Source organism: Cucumis sativus, chromosome 2 (assembly GCF_000004075.3).
Source record: "Cucumis sativus cultivar 9930 chromosome 2, Cucumber_9930_V3, whole genome shotgun sequence".
Lineage (NCBI taxonomy): Eukaryota > Viridiplantae > Streptophyta > Magnoliopsida > Cucurbitales > Cucurbitaceae > Cucumis > Cucumis sativus.
The window spans coordinates 21,422,845-21,427,856 of NC_026656.2; the positions used below are offsets into that span (position 1 = coordinate 21,422,845).

The window sequence follows — 5,012 nt, forward strand, 5'->3', positions numbered from 1 at the left end:
TTATTAATGATATATAAAAAGATTACATTTTTTCAAATATAGTTAAATACTCAAAAAGATTTATAAATATAACAAAAATTTGATTTATATGTTTTTGGTGTAGATAAAAATATATTATTTTAGTGATTAATAGATGTTTGTATGAGTTAATCAAACATAAAAAGAAAAAAAGGTTTACTATATTTATAAATATTTGAAACAATTTTAGTAAGAACTATACTTGGATTTTCTTTAAAATATGTATTGAGGTTATTGGTGTTGCCTGGCCCTACGCACTCCAATTATACCATTCTCCAACGCGGTGAGAAATATCTGGTGGCCCCACGCTAATGATAATGATCCTACAGCGGGGATTAATCCCTCTATTTCCAAACAAAACTCTACGGTGGAGATTCACTCCAAGTAACAACTCTCCGTACTCCTTCAACACGTACCCTCGACAAATCATCTCCATCCAATATTCTACTGACACGTATGTACATAATTCATTTGATTACACAACATCAGTGTGAGCGAACTACCTGATTCCCCCTCCTTTTATTTCCATTTTCTTTTAGAAAAAATTATTGTTTGCGTCCTGAAAGATCTCGATCCATTGTGTGTTTCTTCCGCAATAAAAACAAACCGCGAGTGAGAGTTTTTGATTTAACTGATAAACATCATTTCCATTCCAACCTCACTGCTCATCCATCGCTCCGATTATTGGATCGATCTTCTTTTTCTCTTTTTTTTTTTTTCTTCTTCTTCCTTTTTGTTTTTCTAATTTCTTTCTTTTGATTCATCTGTTCATATCGATTTCCCGTCGTCTTCTTCTTTCTGAAGAATGGTTGCGACGGTCACCGTCGTCGCCGACTCGCGGCACTGTTTGATTTGTCTTTCAGAAGCTTTTGATTACGTGTTGTCGGCACTGTTACCGACGTCCTGCATGGAGGAGAGAGAATTCAGTTTCTTTTTTCCTTTTTTTTTTGGTTTATTTAATTGCTTATTTATTTCCTACTGAACCTAAAAACCCTAATTAATTTCCATTATCTTCACAAAATGTATGTTCCTTCATCAAATATTGTGTTCATGATTTGAATTTTGAGCGGCGTTGTGCTGTTTCATACTCTGGATCTGGTTCATATCGTCTTCTTCATCATTATCGGATGATTCCGATCTCTCTCTCTCCCGTCTCGCTCTGCGGATTTCTATGTGTATACGCGGTTTTTTTTTTTTGTCTCCGTTATACATGTGAAAGATTCTTTACTGAAAATTATTTGTTTATCGTTCTTGAATTTGGTTAGTTTTTCACTGTCCCTTGGATAATTTGACAGAAGAGAGTGAGCACCCAGAGGCAGTTGCTATAAAGTGTATATCAATACTTTTGCGTGCTCACTTCTCTCTCTGTCAGATTCGTTAAACGGATCCAGTTTCATAATTCTTCTCCATCGATTTTTTCGGTTTTAGTTTTGATATTCTTTTATGGATTAACGAAATGGTTATTGGACTCCGAATTGTATGAATTGTATTTCTGCAGTATTGTTTCTTTAGAAGCGTTGCTTTTCATGTTGCTCACTGGCCGGTGTTATGGCCACGATCGTGAGAGAATACTGAACAACGGGACCTCTCTCAAGCCTACATCGTATAGGCCGGTCCTCTCCTAATCGGTATATCTCTCTCTCTCTCTCGCGCGCGCGCTACACTTTTTTGTTTCTCATGTTAAACTCTTTGTCATTTGATGTATTAATTTATCGTTATTACGCGCATGCTTTTGATTTAAATTCATAACATCGGTGTCTGTTTTCTCCTAAAGTATGGCTGATGGGAGCTTCTCTAGATATTGAATTTAATACCCCCTATGCAACCTAGATATTGAATGCCATTGTTGTTACTGTATTACCAATGGAGAATTTTCTAATCTAATTTCCGATCATGTTCTTATGATTAATACGATTTACAATGCATGTTAATTGGAGAAACCTATCTATAATTTCGTAATTTGTAAAATAGCGAAGCCTATTAGCCTTTTTCTTTCTTGTTCTTTTTGTATATGTAGGAAATCGCTATTCGTTGAATTTTTAGACCTTTGCACGCCACACTATTTTAAATTGGCCCAATGAATTTCCCCATCACAATAGTTTTAGATCCTAAAATTTCTGATTTCACTGTGTATAGTAACCTTTTTTCCCCTTCTCGTGGCTTAGTGATGGTGATATATTTTACTTTTTAGGTTGAATCTTTAAAATTTATAAAAGCGAAATGTCAGTTTTTTGTGCGTTTTAATTGAGTAGCTGTTCAATGCTCGAGATTTTCTTGTTTTTCGAAGTTTAATGTGCATATGTTGAGGTGACGTTTTTGCGCAATTATATCAATTTCCTCATTAGAGTAATAATTGTTAGGTGACGACGTTGGACAAAATACTACATTAGGGAACAATAATTTTTCAGACCCATCAAGGGAATTTAATTTGTTGTTACTTCAGCTTAGGCGTCACATTAGTCTTCAATTCTCTTACGTTTGCTTCATATGTAACTGCTACTTCTACTGATGCTGTGAATAATATTTTGAATTAAATGCTATTTTTTAAAGGCTATAAGGATTCTTGTAAATACAAGTTTTTGATTAAAGCTAACTAGTGAATGCCCTTTTTAATAATATTTGAAATGCCATTCTATTATATATATGCTGTATGTAAATATTTTCTATCTAGATCTTCTATGTCCGTTTATTTAATAATTTGATGGAATCCTGCAAAATTAAATTAAGTTTCTCCGTGACTAAATTTAAGTTCATCGATCAAAGAAATATCATTTCTTTTTAGTGTGCGACAAGAAAATGAATAGAGGTGAAATACTGACTTTTAACATCCAAACAACATCACGATACAGGATGCATGTAGTGAAAAATGAAAGCTTTTTACTTGCTAGCTGGATAAAAAATTGTGTTGTTTTGCTTTATTTATTTATTTTTATATTATACTGGCCGGTTGGTTCTACCTGTTGAGGAATGGATTGTTCATATGTTCCTTGTAATCTGTTGGTGACATCTGAATCGTTTTCTTCAATAGGATATCATTCCGTGTAAATTTTATATTTTAGAAATCGCTTTTCATTTTTTCCATCGTATATGAGAGGCATATGGTAAGAGAGCTATATATATATAGGCAGATCAAGTTCAAAGCAGTGGAGGAAGAAATTGACAAAGTATGTAGTTCTGAGTAGGGATCAATACGCAGAGCCTAGAGATGGCATGGTCCGAAATTTTGTTTCAACTTCAGAAGATGGTTCTTTCCAACCTGAACCTGCCCATTGAACGTGGAGATCCTAATCCATTATTTTGTGTTTATTCAAAGACTGGCCTTGTGCACATATAAAGGGTAGGAGATCAACTGTAGGAATTGTTTGACTAACTTAAAACTCTATTAGTTTTTTGTTTAATCTGCCTATGCAATGCTTGGGGATTTGCTTGAACTTTAACTTCCTTTCTATCACAAAAGAGAAAATCCGTGCGATTATGTACCACAATCCCGCCCACTTCACACTCCCATTTGTGTTTTGGCCGGGGTGGGAGTTATCATGATTCCGTTCTTATTTGTTCTCGAATAACTTGTTTGCTCTTTTACATTCATGCCATGATCAGAAAATTTTAGGAGTCCCATATTTTCCCAACTGTTTACTATTTTAGAGTTAAACCATGTCCATCTTTGTTCCTTTTGCATGCTCTGAAGTTGAACAATGTTTGAATACCTAGTAAATGCTTGATGATTTTTTTCCTCTCACTTATCTTCCCAAGTCCTCCAAATTTATAGAAGTAATTGGAATGTTGAATAACCATGTAAATGTTGTTTTCTTCCCCTTTTCGTTCAGTCAAATTCTCCCCATCTTTCTGAGTTGTAATTTTCCATTGCAGTGAACTGTGAATGAATCTTTTGCCTTCCCCTTGGTGGGGCGTCCGTACAGAAACGACCGGCTCAAAAATGATGGAATCAGAAACCTTGAGATAAGAGCTTAACACAGTTGATCTCCGTTGGTTGGATCACCAATTTCTGTGTTGTACAATAGCGAAGTAAACATTTATTATGGTTTATATATAAACATGTTTTTGATTCCTTAAACAATCATATCGGTCTTCTTCACTTTCAATCGGACTCTTGGATGGCAAGGCAGCACATATAATAGAAGTTCGATTGCCAATTTCTCAGTGCAGCAACGGTCGAATGTATCAGGAAAATTGCTGGTGATTTTTTCGGGAATAGCTCCGTTGCACTTTTTATGAAAAGTATGAAATCAAATATTTAATTAGTTTTTTTTTATTGCTATTTCTGCATACCAATCATCAAGGTGACTTTTTATTTACTTATTTTGGTGGTTCAAGAATTGTATTTCTATGGAGTACTCCACAACAATACAAAAATTGATTAAATCGATGGAGGATTTTAGATTGGTAGAAACCTTTAGCCTATATATATGGTTATTGTTATAACGAGAAAACAAATAAGAACAAATTTAGTCGGGAGCATGTTTCAGTAAATTGAGTCTGATTTCTTGAAGTTGGCCGCCCATTTAGAAAGAGAAAAAAAAAAAAAAAAAGCTCTTAACTTATTTAAGTTAATTTGCTTTGTTTGTTAGTTACACCCAATTAGGCCTAATAGTTTCTTGTTTCTCTTTTTTAGAACAAGAAACAAACTTATTCAATAGCAGAATTTGATTAATTACTTATGGTTTATCTTTTTATCTCTATCGACATTTTTGTAGTAGGTTCCATGTCACAAGTTGCTAGGTGCTATATTTTAAAAAAATAATTAGGTACATATAAAATTAGTTACACAATAGCAATTTTTATAATGTATTCTGTCAATTTTACATGTTATTAAATATTTTAATTTATTTTACTATTTTTAAAAATGTCTCTTTAAAATTATATTATTAAAAATGAAATATGAAATTTGGAAATTAAATAATATATAAATTTAAAAATTCAAAATTCAGTATTAAATTGAACATATAAATACGAAAAATTAAAAAAGAAAGGAA

The 5,012-nt window shown here is 33.1% G+C and overlaps 1 long non-coding RNA gene across 1 annotated transcript; it reads left to right on the forward strand.

Annotated features, from left to right (window-relative positions):
• The first annotated feature begins 573 nt into the window (after positions 1-573).
• LOC105434673 lies at positions 574-4,429 on the forward strand. Its single transcript, XR_968780.2, has 3 exons — positions 574-1,646; positions 3,143-3,355; positions 3,889-4,429. It is a non-coding gene; the product is annotated as an uncharacterized LOC105434673 (long non-coding RNA).
• The last annotated feature ends 583 nt before the right edge of the window (positions 4,430-5,012 follow it).